This window comes from Coturnix japonica, chromosome 3 (assembly GCF_001577835.2).
Source record: "Coturnix japonica isolate 7356 chromosome 3, Coturnix japonica 2.1, whole genome shotgun sequence".
Lineage (NCBI taxonomy): Eukaryota > Metazoa > Chordata > Aves > Galliformes > Phasianidae > Coturnix > Coturnix japonica.
Genome location: NC_029518.1, coordinates 75,956,566 through 75,971,436, shown reverse-complemented (window position 1 = coordinate 75,971,436; position 14,871 = coordinate 75,956,566).

The following is a 14,871-nucleotide window of genomic DNA, read 5'->3' as shown; positions in this document are numbered from 1 at the left end:
AGGTGAGTTCAGGTGGAATCTGTTGAGTGTCATTCTCCTCCTGTGCTGAAACACTCAGAATTTCTCTCATCATCATCTTTGAATTCCTGTCCTTAGTGCAGAGGTGGTCCTAATGCCTTTTTATGGTGTGCTGATGGACAGTTGGCTGAATATGAGCCAGCAGTATGCCCAGGTGGCCAAGAAGGCCAATTGCATCCTGGCTTGTATCAGGAATGTTGTGGTGAGCCGGACTAGGGAAGTCATCCTGCCCCTGTACTCAGCATTGGTGAGGCCTCACCTCGAGTACTGTGTTCAGCTTTGGGCACCTCAGTACAAAAAGGACATGGAGGTTCTGGAGCAGGTCCAGAGAAGGGCAATGAGGCTTGTGAAGGGCTTGGAAAATCAGCCCTATGAGGAGAGGCTGAGGAAGCTGGGGCTATTTAGTCTGGGGAAATGGAGGCTGAGGGGAGACCTTATTGCTCTCTTCTGATATCTGAAAGGTGCTTACAGTGAGAGTGGGGCAAGCCTCTTCTCACTGGTGACAGATGACAGGACAAGGGGAAATGGCCTCAAGTTGCACCAAGGTAAGTTTAGGTTGGATGTTAGGAAACACTTCTTTACAGAAAGGGCAGTTAAACACTGGAATAGGCTCCCCAGGGAGGTGGTTGAGTCACCATCCCTGGATGTGTTTTAAGAGCCATTTGGATGTGGTGTTCAGAGGTATGATTTAGCAGAGGGTTGTTAGGGTTTATGGTTAGGCTGTGGTTGGACTTGATCTTTGACGTCTTTCTATGATTTTATGATTATTCTTCTTCTTCAGGACTGTTGAGAAGTGAGGCAGTTAGCATCACTGTCTACATCCCTTTGATCAGAGAAGGGAAAAACTCAACACTAGTAAACAATGTCATTGTACTGAAGCTTGAGAGAAATTAAGTTCCTACTACTTGATATTTCTCTCAGGCCTAAGAGTGAGGAAGGATGCATGTTACTCTGTGTTTGGGAGCAGCGCTTCTCTGTGAGGCATAGAAGATGGGTGGCTCCACCTCTGCCATTGACCTTCCTGACAGCTCTTGACAGTGATACTGATTTTCCAGCCAAAAGAAGGATGAGAAAACAAAGTGAATTGTCTCAGCTGTTTACAGGGGGAAAAGACAGTTAAATAGCCTGTTGCTTTCTGAGGAATTAAGAATGAGGAAATCACTAAGGGTTGTGGGCTCTTATTTTTCTGACCTGCTGCCTGAAGAAAAGGAAGATCGAGAGAATTGTAAGAGAAAACAGAGGGTCTAAAATAGATTGAAAACAGGCAGGAGGACTTAAGTAAGGCTGATGAAACTGTCTTTTTGTCTCAAGAGCCTGTCCAAAAACCCTCTAGCCATTCAAGTCTTCAAAGTATTGTCCATTGATCAGAAACAAAATGATTATTGTTCAATGATTTCTTATCTCAAGCAGTGCCTATTGTAAAATTTACTACTGTTTCAAAGAGATGTCTCATCTCAGCAGTTGATTTTTGTGTCACAGTTATCTGTCCGCCCTCCCTGTGAATTGGGAGACAGTGGTATGCTTGTTACTGCCAATTAAGCTTCAAGGCTAGTAAAACCAGCTCACATTTCTCTCCAGGATGCGAATGTTTTATGAAACTCCAGCCACCAACCTTGACTGTCAACTCTTCCTGCAACCTGTGACATCTATTTGTGAAGCTGGCAGGCTTTTTAACTTCATGTTACACAACTACAGTGTCAGAGTCAGACCTCATGAAAATTGAATTAACCTGCATGAGAAAAAAGCAATCCAGTGAGTTCTTCTTGACAGGGAATACAAAAAACTACACATTTGTTGTAGTCATGTTGTGATCTGTGTCATATTAGATGGAAGCAAACCAGAAAAATGTGTTCTCCACCACATAAGGAATTCTGGACAGGCAAAAATGTTGGTAGAGAAATTATTTTAGTGACAGCTGGAGGGGCCTGGAAGGCTGTCAGGTCTAATATAGTCAGGATCAGGGTTAATTCCCACATGCAAGATGCAAGTATAGGCATGCAAAATTTGGAACCCACTCAATCAGGGGAGTGGCAGCATCTGCTCTGGTCAGCAGGAGATGGTGGCATTTGCTTTCTGAAATACAATACTTTAGCAGAGTAGTCTTGTAGACAAGCATAACTTGTCAGTTTCAAGTCCTGGGTACTGGAAAATCTTTCTCCATACAGGTGAACAGTGCAAACCTACTCACAAATAAAAAGAAAAGGTTACAAGTGAAATTATTTTAATAGCAAGGAAATCACCTCACTTGAAAAGATAACCAACTTAGGCCAGTTTGTACATTATAAATCTGGAATTAATCTAAGTGCCTCACTGAAGTAACTTTGTTTTTTATCAGTGTAAACAGAGAAAAAACAAAACAAAACAAAAAAAAACAAACAAACAAAAAACCCCCACCTTTAAGTGGCTTTTTTCCTCCATCCTAAAGAAAACCTATCTTTGCACATATAAAGGAAACTTTTAAGACTAAATTTCTTCTAACATTCTATATATGCAGGAAGTTCTCTTGTGTAAGCCTGGGAAACACAGCTGTGCACCTGTTTTTTCTCCTCTTTTAGATGAAAAAGAGGCTTCTGGTAGGCACAGATCATTGGCAAGAGACAGAAGCTGAACTCCATTTGCCACTATTGATGTCCCACATACTTCACACAAGAATATAATTTGTAAGTAACTTTCCAGACATATTGAGAATTTCAGGTTTATTGGGAACTTTTCAATAAACTGCTCTTCTCTGGAAAAATTAAAGAATTAGTGTTGCTGTAGTTAGGGCATGTATTAAGACAAACAGATTTTTTTTTTTTTATTTTTATTTTTTAACAGTCACAGAATCACAGAGTCATAGAATCACAGAATTGTAGGGACCTCCAGAGATCGAGTCCAACCTTCCTGCCAAAGCAGGTTCCCTACAACAGTTGGCGCAGTTAGGTGTTCAGGCGGGTCTTGAATATTTCCAAAGAAGGAGACTCCACAACCCCCCTGGGCAGCCTGTTCCAGTGCTGTCTTTCAGTCATAAGGTTTTCATAATTATATTGCTTTCTAGATATCCTCTATCACAGATAAACATCTAATTTTTTATTATATTCACTTGGTTTGTCTTTAAAAACCAAAAGGTGGAAAAATACCACCTATATAGCATAGGTCATGAACCTCTAAGAGGCATACACTGGATTATATGGAAAGATTGATCCTGACCACCACATCAGCCTTCAACTAGGAATGTTTTCTAGAGCTTAAGTAGAAATAAAAATTAAAAGTAAAATGTTTTTCACCCGAAGTTATGTGTATCTCAGATATCTATATGAATCAGAGCTTGTTATGTCTCAGACTGAGGTGATCTTAGCTCAGTCTGAGGTTCTCCTTGAGAGGTCTGATAAATGTGTGTGTGATCTGAAGAGTCTGAAGGGCAGATATAATGTGCTCCTCCAGCTTCACAAAAAAAAAAAAGAAAGAAAGAAAAAAAAAAAAAGAAAAAATAATAATAACCGGATTCACATGCTTCCTTCATGCCAGTATTGCAAATATGAAACATTCTAATGAAGGGAAAGTATCATTACTATCCTCTTCTTTCCTTCATATCAATGTTGGCAGATTCTTTAATTCTCCAGGGCAAGTCAGACCTATGTGATCTGAACAGATTGGTACAAGTATAAGGACGGGATACAAAGAACAGTATGTGTACAAAATGTGGCAATCAACTCCATCTAGGCTATGAAAAGATTCGCTGCCTGGAGGTTCTGTAACTCTTAGAGACAAGATAAGTGCTTAGGAACTGCAGCATACACACACACACACATATATATATTTAAAGAAAATTAACTTTCACAGTTGCTGGAGGCTTGACCCTGACCTTTATATGTGTATGTGTTTGCAGGAAAACATTAGAAAAGGAACTAAAACATGTTTTTAGATCTTCCATATCTGACAGCAATTTCATTAGTTCGTGTGAAAAACTGTTCTGTACCTTTGTAAACTTGTGAATGAAGAACGGATGCATTTATAACAAGTGGAGCTTTCAGTAACTAAGAAACAATACCGTTCCTTTTCATAAAATCAAACTTCAAGTATGTCCATAATAAGTGAGTGTCTTTTGAAATAATTTCATTATTCTGTGTGACCAATAGAAGGAAGAAAGAAATGCATATTTACAAGGAAATAAAAAAAAAATTGTTCCACAAGTAGTTATAGAAATTAAGTCAAATTCTGGTATACACTCACTGGGGCTCATCATCACAATCAAGTTACAAAAAGGACCATCAGGCATCCCACAAACAGCTATTGATAGAATGCTGTGAGCAAACTGTGAAAACCACATTAGACATGAATCTTCCCTGTTGCTATGCAAGGTAATACCAAAGAAATTCTCTTGCGTTTTTCATTCCCCAACCAGTAAATCATCATGTGCTTTTAGTAATAAATACTTTGGGCTCAGACTATAAAAATAATGTTTCCATTCCTGCAATTAATTGCACTTAAAGACATGCAAATTAAAATATTTGCTTTCAGTGTTATCCTACTCCTTAAGGGTTATTTTTGTTTTCTGTATGAATTTGCTTGAGGTCTTTTTTGTGGCACTGTTGCTGTTGTTTTCAGTAAAAGTGGACCTAAATGAAACTGGAGACTTAAGAAATCTGAAAAGCAATTTGCCATTCTGCCTGGAGTGAGAGGTTTCTAATCAGTGTGTCTTTCCTGCAGTGACTTATGGATTAGAAGTACAGAAGCTCTTAAAGAAGAAAAAAGACACCAAAAATGCAAGTAAGCAAAGATGAATATAGTATGCTACAGCCTGAGAATAGCACGTGCAGACAAGAAATCAGTGAGTGGTTCTGTTGAGGAGACTCAATAGAACACAAAACATGCAAAATCCTAGTTTAGATACTTCACAAGACAACAAGATAAAAGTTGCAGCATGTGAGATACATGACAGAGAAGTATGTAGATGCAAAAGTAATGAAGAGGTGAATTATGAGAAGTACAGATGTAGTCACTCACAGATAAATCTCTAAAAGACCAGGATATTGCAGAACTGATAATGAGTGCTTGACTTGGTTGTTGCCGTTGCAACTCATGTCTAAAATGTCAGTGACATATTTCTAGTCATCATAAAATTTATAAAAACACATGAGGCTCCTAGAAAATTAAGTGCTTTTATACAGTATCTCACAAAAAAATATATATAAATAATAAAGTGCATAAAATATTTTGCTACATATATTTTTGATATAAATCAAGAAAATTCTTATATATGCTTATATACTCTTATACATGCATCCTTGTTAGGAGAGATGAACTAATGTTTGAGTCAGCTTGCAGAGCAGGATCCATAGCCTGTTACACAAAGTCTCAGGAGTACAGACAAACTCTATTCATTCAGAATTCCATTATTATAAATGTATACAGTGCCTGAGGTCTGAGCACACAGAGGAATGTTCTTCCTACTGTTAATGTCACACTAGAGATTCACCTTAGCTAAGCTAATTTTCAAAAGATGCCTGCACTGTAAGAACAGCATCCTATCAGCCTGCTGTTATACTGTGAGCTCATACTACGTTCAAACGTTAGGCACAAAGACTTACAAAAGTTCAGATGGGGAAGGGAAGCCTGTGGTTCATAAAACCACTGTAGTTTTGTCTGCTCACTCCCAGTAAATGAGTACATTGCTTAGAAATTCCATTAGTGTCAAGTAACCACATTCTTTTCAATGTCCAGCCTTCATCTCAGGTGATTCTAAGATGAAGGTCATCTGCAATAGTGGCCTGTCCCACTATTGAATAAAGCAACTTACATTCTGCTGAGCTGTTACTGAAATGACTTACTGCTCTGCAAGGAAGGAGGCTGAAAGCCAGACAGTGAATGAAGCTGAATGAGAAACCTTGTAAAAAAACACCGAGTTCCTGCACCTTCTCATAACAAAAGAGGTCCTATTTGCTGAGAACTGCTCTTGACCTACCACCCAAAAACACAGCACTAAGAATAAATGGTCATCAGGCTATAGAAATACCAGTTCAGATCAGGACTTTCCAGAATAAAGTCTGGAGTAGTCATGGCACAAGAAAGAAATTAATAGCTTGAAGATAAGAGAGTAAATAGCAATACTGAAGCATATTTCTAACATCTTCTGGACCCCAGACTTGTGAATAATCAGTCTGGAGTTTGCACATTAATCATGAGTACAATTGAAATAACATTTGCCAAGCACTTGTCGGATTGTGGGGCAACCAAAACTAGGTGATCGAGTATTAGTATAATTCAAAACAATAAAATAATTTGCTCCTTTCAGCTTAATAGCTACTATAAGTCCTTTAGAGCTACTAGTTGTGAAACACTGGTTCTTCTTATTATTTTTTTTAATTTTTTTATTTTTATTTTATTTTTTTTTTTTTTATGACTTAAGCTACCCTCTATTACCAAAGGGTTTTAAAGGCTTAGTCTGATGATCACCTATCTATTCTGTTTGTTGTGGACTCAGGCCTGCAGAAAACCTGCTTTCAATAAGCTTTCCAAATCTGCTGAGGCTAGTGTGTTTAACAGCACTCATTTTAGAAGGATGTGCTGGCCTATACAAGATTTGTGAGGAACATCATTTCTGGCAGCAGTGATTATTAGAGTCCTTGAATGCTTTGGGAGCGTGAGTCGGGGTAACAGGCTGATATTCTTGAGTACAGTGTTTTAAAAATGGAACTGCAATGGCTGCTGAGCCACACAGATGAAAGAATTAGACTATGTGAAATGAAGGAAAATAAACCTCAGCCTTTGCTGTAATAGTTCTTTATGTACAGGCTGCAGAGAAAATAGCATATTTCAAATTAGCTTTATTTTCAGATTTTTTTCCAGTCCTATCACAGAGAGAAGGTCTACTTCTTGAGTACAGATTCACCACACAAGAGATGAGAGTATTCACAAAGGCACACTTTAAACCTCTTCAAACACATCTCCCTATTTCCTCTACAAACATTAAATCAGAATTAGATTCCTTAAGAGGCAATTCAAAACATTTACATTAGTACCTGATTCTAAGTCACTTTTTAGGACCCAAAACAGACTTGAAGGAACCTGGATAGTTTAGTCTCAGTAGGTGATAATCAACCTTAATAATACCCCTTTGATTGCATTAAGAAATGCAATGTTCTGCAATTTAATTGAACTATTTCTGCTTCTCCCTACTGTTTTCCCTTCCTGTATCAAAGAAGACTCAGCTTAAATTTACCTGTTTTATGAGGAGAGGGTGTTAATGTAGCAACTTTGGCAACTCTGTTGAAGCTCATATCTTTAGGATTTGACTTTATTTACACCACAGAAAGCAACAGACAAAAAAGCAGCATTTTCTTTGCCTCATTCTTATAGCTTTCTTCAAAATTATCTTGCATTGATCTTAATTTTTCCCCATCTATGACAGAATTCACAAAACAGGTCAAACAAACATACACAGGATTCCAGTTTCTAATGGCAAGCTCCTCTATATAGGTTTTGAAGACCAGAGGCACTGTCATCAGTTTCTCCAACTTCTTCCAAAAGAATTGCCTCAGAATTACAGCAGGCACTTCCTGCATGGATTAGATATGAGCAATAAGAGCTGTCTAAAAGTCCACTGAAAAAGTTTAAAGTACTAAAAACTCTGAGCATCCATAGGCAATATTTAATTTTCTGTCTTTATTATGTAGGTCAATCAGTCTTTTTTACTAAGTTGCAAACACATAATCAACATTTCAGCAACTTTCAGCCAATGGAAACCAAGTCCACAAGTAACTTGTGGTCTCAATAGTCTGCACCTGAAGTTAACTTGAACAAAACCTGAGGCAGATGCAGAAGGGAATTGTGGCTCTGGTCTATGAAGACAGATGGAGCAGTAATAAGCTCAGGAGAAAGAGAGAGTTAGGGAAGGGGAAATGGCATTTGCAGTACTGGGGACATAGGACTACTATTTAGGAGTATTTCTGCTGCATATCAGTCTGCTGAAATGTCCCCAGGGTCTACTGTGTCCACCAAGCTGAAATGCTTGCTTTTCTCACAAAATGGGCAATAATTTGTATGCAGGAGGAACATGGCTGGCAGACTCGGAGAATCTGCGGTTCATCAGCTCTGCACTGGTGAAGGGCATCTAGTTTCTAGTGCCTAGTTTTGGTTTCACCTATCACTTCCAGTTTAAGAGAAACGCAGATAAAGTAGAGAGAGCATGCGAACTACCACTGACATTCATCGACACTTGCTGAACATTTATGGTAACCAAACAGGGGATGTAAGCACAGTGAGAGGGTGGGTGGTTTGTTTCAGTAGTGATGACAGTGACAGCTGGTCACCTCCTCTGGTGTAGATTTTTATGAGTGCAGCATGCAGGCTTTTGTTCATCACTGATAAAAATGCATAGCAAATGGTGATGTCTGTGTTGAAAAATAGTATTTTGTAACCAAGAATTTCAAATCACTCCTTTATATATTGTTATTGTTCTCTTTGCATATCTGTGGAAATTTCCGTGGAAATAAACAGGAGACATCACTTTCAGAGTGACCTACATATAATCCCCATTATATAAAAGAGAGTTATTTTATTTCTTAATGAGTATAGCAGATATTTTCATCAATACTTTTTTCCTCATCATCACCCAAAAGTTTGTCAAGAGAATCCCAAAATCAGCACAGTCCTTTTCTTTAATCAAGTTAAGATTACTGATTGCCCATGAGCAATTTAAGCTTTTTATCAAAACTACTTGAACCTTTCAATCATTCAACAGTTGATCAGTTCTCCAATTGGAACAGAATGGAAACATCCAGTTGCATAAAGTTCTGTGGGGCTCAACGCAAGAAGGACATCCAGAGGAGGACCACAAATATTATCAGAGGGCTGGAGCACCTTTCCTATAAGGAAAGGCTGAGAGCTGGGGTCGTTCAGCCTGGAGAACAAAAGGCACCAAGGAGACCATATAGTGACCTTCCAGTACCTGATGGGTACAGCAAAGCTGAGAAGGGACTTTCTAGACAGGTCTCTAGTGACAGAACTAGAGGAAATGGCTTTAAATGGGAAGAGGGTAGATTTAGACAAGATACCAGGAGGAAATTCTTTTCTGTGAGGGTGGTGAGGCACTGGAACAGGTTGCCCAGTGATGCGGATACTTGTTCTCTGAAGGCATTCAAGAGCAGGCTGGATGTGGCTTTGTTCAGCCTGGTCTAGAGGGAAGTGTCCCTGCCTATAGCAGGGGAGTTGGAAGTAGATTATCTTAAACATCCCTTCAAACCCAAACTATTCTGTGATTCTCTGAGTTAATACGACTGTTTCTGATTTTTGCTTGCATCTCCTATCCACCTCCATTAGGACGAGTCGCTAAGTAACAACTTCAATAAAATAAAATAGGTGATACATTTTGTCTTCTAATTCCATTTTGGAATATGCTAGCTACATTTCTGCAGGCTGATAGGGCTATTTTGTAAAAATGAGAAGTTTGATCCCTTGATTCCATGGAGAACACTTTCACAGAAGAGATTTATTGTTTATTTATCTTTAGTTAGGAACACAGAGGTGCATATCCTGATTAGTAGACTCTGAACTGGCAGAGTAACAAGAGAAATACAGTCTTCAGTTGTAAACTCTTCCATTTCGGATAGTATGAGTGACCTTTAAAAATGCTATCTTGCCATCTAATCTTGAGTCCATTGAAATAACTTCAATGTGTTTGATGCAGAATGAGAATTCAGTCTTTTTATGCATCCTAGCCCTTTTCAGGATTTCTAGGAAGATTTGCAGAGATAACATAATGGAATAAATACCACACTAAACTGTTCTTTAAATCCACATACAGACTTGTACCTGAATGCACTTTTTAAAACAGCAATTAAATGAGTACAAGCAGTCCTGGTGTTCAGATACTATGTCTGTAATTGTCTGCAGCTGCGGACTCAGGTAAATATGAATAAATATGTATTGTCATGATGCAGTTTAATTTGCAGCTATTCTCTGTATTATAATGTCACATCAAGATTATTTAGACACACACACACACAATAATTATTTTCAGCACGTATTTTCTCATCAAATAAAAATAACTATTGGGAAATGGGTGACTGTCTCATCTCCTTTACTACAGCTCGTGTCAATTATCAACTATTCACCTGATCATCACTTTTTTTTTAGGAAATTTTAGGTCAACTAATACATTTTAACATTTTTTATTGAAGAATTTTGAGCATTTCCTATCATTCAAAGTTTAGGAAAAACAGCTACATGCACTTACAAACATTGGACAAAAATGCCTGGCAGTTAAGTCACGCTTAAATGACTGTCTGGAGGAGTTAACAGTCTGAGGCAATATTCACTGCTCAGACAGTCATTAAGTATAAAAATCTACTTGACCTGGAGGTCTTTACTGCTTACGTTAATTATTGTAATGACGAATACTGCATGTGACGCTCTACCACATCTCCCTAAAGCCATTTCTTCATCAGATCTATGGTGACATCTGGCAGTCAAAAACAGCACATACAAATACATTTATTTTGTTGAAGATAAAGCACCAAATGTTTAAACTGACCAAAAACACCAATAAGCTAGCAGGCACAGAAAGTAATGCTGTCATAACCCTAAATTTCCATATCTGCATAGTCAATTATTATTAGCTATAGACATTGGACACTTACATTGTTCAAGAAATACTGTGTGTGCATATGTCTCTGTTCTTCACCAGTCTAAATAAAGTCTTTCAAACAGATATAGATCTTCTGGGAGATAGATCAAATAGACTAAGTGAAATAGCTCAAGGCTTGCTTGAAATAGTGTAAATCAGGAATAACTTGAATTACTATTGTTTGTCATACAGTAGTTTCTGGGAATACCCACTCTACTTGCTGCTCGTACATCTGCAATAACTGTATCTCATACAATGTCTCTGATCTGAAATGATCTGAGTCCTCATGGGCAGCACAACCAAAGTATAGCAATAAAACAAGGGCAGCACTTCTAAGTGGCTTTAAAAATCCTAACCTAAAGAGACACACTTAACATTAAAGCAAAGGTGAGTCTCGAAATCCATGCAGCTTCCAGAGACTTTGCAGTTCACACTGCCATTCCAGTCACAGCAGAGAAACATCATTTAGAAAACATTTTAAGAAACACTACTGTAGTGGTCAGACTTGCTCACTGCTTGGACTCTTTCTAATTGACCTTTATTCGGTGGGTCTGCATTGTACTTCAAATTGTTTATGGTATTGCTCTTCAGACAAGCTGAATGTCTATGACCTCCTTGTGTCCTCACACACTCATGAGGACCAGTGGTTTGCTTATTACCAACCATCAGCTGAAGGCAAAAAGTCTAGTCCAGCAATCAACTGCTCCCCAGTGTACAAAAAGATTCATAACTGGCAGACAGCTGAAAATTTTGCGACAGCTCATTTTTGCTATACAATGGAGGGTACTGAAGTACTATTAAAAAATGAGATTTTCTTTTCCTCAGATTAGTTGAAATTGTTTTTATCTTCAGATTATGTTACAACAACTACTAAATGAAGAGTGTAAAAATAACCATTATCCATACATTAATTTTGATAGTTTTCATTTATGTATTTATTTCTAAGACTGAAGATATCAATGCAAACAAGGTCTCTTTATTGAATATAATAGATCAAGCGGACATTATATGGAATGTTAAAACTTCCCCAAAGGATTATTAATAAAAGCATGATTAGCCTTTCCATGTAGCCAGCTTTTATAACAGACTTCTATACTGTACCCTAATGCACTGGCAACACTCACCTCAATCAAAAAATTGTACTATGAGGTCTCTCTGTTCTTGATGTATGGTGTCATAAATGGTTATGTACATCTCTTGTGCTTCTGTAACAGTGTGAACTGCTTTCCAGAGTATTTACAGTAGACCTTCAAAAAGTGCTGTGTGACTTAAAGACTTGCTTTTTTTATGGCCATGGCAGCTTTTACTGGAATATGACAAAATGCTTTATTAGTGTACTTTTGAATGTTTAGTAATTCAACAGTGGCTTGCACTGACTTGCTGTACAGCCCAAGGAAACTACTGAGGTTTTAAAAGATGCAGAAGGGAATATAATTTGATACAAAATCCCCAAAGGAATTCTCTCTCCCTGTACTTGTAGCAATAGCATCTAATATTTTCTGCTGGTAAGAAGGTCTAACTGGATCATTCATAATATCCGTTCTCCACTTTCATGAAAGCAAAAGATAACACTTTACAGCCAATCCACATTCATTTTTTTTTGCCTAGAAGCAACCAGTAGTTTTAACCAGGAGCAGCTTCAGCTGTTTGAGAATGTCTAGACCTCTCTTCCTTAAAAGTGAATGTAAGCAAGACTTCTATCTTGACCCTTCTGCTTCTAAGTGTGTTAACAATGATGTGCATTTACATTTGAAATGAATGAGAAACTAGGATCCACTTCAGAAGTATATTCCTACAAATCTAGAAGACTAAATTATTTGTCATGTTCTGTTGATATATTAAAAAAAATAAAAATAAAAATAGCAGTCAGATAAATAAAGTGTAGCTTCAGTACAAAGTAGAAGGTAGAAAGGTTAGTAAAAATCTCTAGCAGGTAAGCTTGACAGTAAAAAAAAACTTATTTCAGGCAAAGAAGTAAGTGATTAGGTAGAGTAAGTGAAAAAGAAACAGTGGAGTAAGGTACCTAAAACTGCATGTTGGCTTCAGGGACTTGAAAGAACATCAGGTCTGCTAACATCAGCAGTCACACAAAGTGCCTGAGGATGGCAAGGTAAGATTATCCCTCACAACCTACAGAGGAGCAGTAGGAGAACCAGAGCTTGCTTAGAAAACTAAGGGTGAGATAGATCAGGAATTATTAGGCATGTTTAGATTACGTTTCTTAAGGCTCTGTGCTGGGTGCTTGGCTAAGAGACATTACACTGAAGGGAAAATAGGTGTTGGAAAAATCAATGGAAAAAGCAATGACTGTTTCAGTGGTGTCACATGGATCTGTCTCAGTTTCAGCAACACAACTTAGGCAAATACAACAAGAAGTTCATTTTTCAGATCTGTCAAGGTATTTGAAATGTCACACACACTGCTGACTTATTTTGTTTGTAATGGTGAAAACTCATCTTTTATAACCTTCCAGAACAAGATGCTTTTTTCAGACAAATGCATTCTAGGCAAATTGTCCTGTATGTTCAAGCCTGTCTTATTTTGGAGTGGCACAACTAAAACAAGATTTTTCATATCTGGATGTTAAAATGTATATTACTTTAAGTTATTTTACATCTTATTCAAGTTCAAAGAGCTTTAAATTGTATTGCCATAATTATTTCACATTACTTTTAATTGAAAAATATTTTTAAACAATATAAACTAAGCATAGGGTTTTATTCTTTACTTTTTCCCATTCACATTTTTTTAAGAAATGTATGGGTCTGACAAAAGAGAACTGTGTCATATTTAAAGGATTTCATGGATAAACACTGCTTCACAGCTATGGCTAGAAGTACCTTTTTCTTTGTTGTTTGTAAGGTGTTTCCATGTTATGCTTTCATTTAGAGAATAGTATTATGTATGCCTAGGCAGAACAGTACAAGGTGCTGCATTGTAGGTCAGATAAAATGTCCAGAGAAAGCAGGGTGGTTGGACCTACCTTGTGACCAGCTGAACATTTTTTGTAACTTAGGAAAAGTGTGACAGCTCAGCCAGTAAGGGGCTTGCTGAAGGAGTCAAAGCTAGCAGAGCAGTGAGAAAAGCAAAGATATGCAAGCAAAGCTCAGAGGGGACTGTAGTCATAAATTAATTGAAGGTCTTTTGGTCTCAGAAAAATGCCCAAAGAAAAACAAAAACAAAAACAAAAAAATATCCCTTGTGAGCAGAGGTTTGTTAACAAACCCTGGTTTTGGATGTTCAGATCCTGCTGGTGTTTTCAAAGGAAACATATTAAATTGATCTCCCCTGATAGATACAGTAGTTGACACAGAGTCCACCTTACAAGTGTGGTTTAAATCCCTGGAACAGGCTCTCCAGGGCAGTAGTCATATCCATAAGCAGCCAAAGTTCAAGAAGTATCTGTACACTTATCTCAGACACATGCTGCAATTTTTGGGTGGTGCGGAGCCAGGAGTTGGACTCAGTAGTACTTATGGGTCCCTTCCAATTTAGGATGTTCTATGATTCTATGACTCTTTGGTTAAATTCTACCACAGGAATTACATAATTTACCCAAGCAAGGAAGACACATTTAATTTTCTAGGCATATTGCTTATCCTTTCACCAGAATTTTTAGAATATGAAATATAATTTCTGAGATTGTTTAGTCCAGAAAAGAGGAGGTTTGGGGGAGACCTTATTGCTTTCTACAGTTCCCTGAAAGGAAGTTGTGGCAAGCTGGGGGTTGGCCATTTCTCTTAGATAATCAGAGGTAGGACTCGAGGGAATTGCCTGAAGTTGTGCCAGGAGAGGTTCAGGTTGGATATTTGGAAAAATTTCTTCTCCAAAAGAGTGGTCAGAAGCTGGAATGACCTGTACCTGAAACTGTTCAAGAAATCTTTAGATGTACCAAGGGGCACGGTTTAGTGGGAAAGTATTGGTGGTAAGTGGACAGTTGGACTAGGTGATTTGGAGGTCTATTCCAGCCTTGCTGATTCTATGATTCTATGAAATCTTCCTTATCTATTCATTCCTAAATTTATCCTATGAGATGAACCCAGGAATTAACATGTTCCCATAACAAAAACACTTCATACTGCCAAAAACAAAGCCAGCAGTTTTGCCTCCTTGTTTTTTTCTCATTTCATGCCTAATACACTCCAGCTTTCAGCTCTCTGCGAGGTTCTTAGTAAGGCCACAGAGAGCTGAGTTGACCTCTGGTGAGTCAGGAAGGTATGGCAGATGGTGCATTGATGTGTTAATTA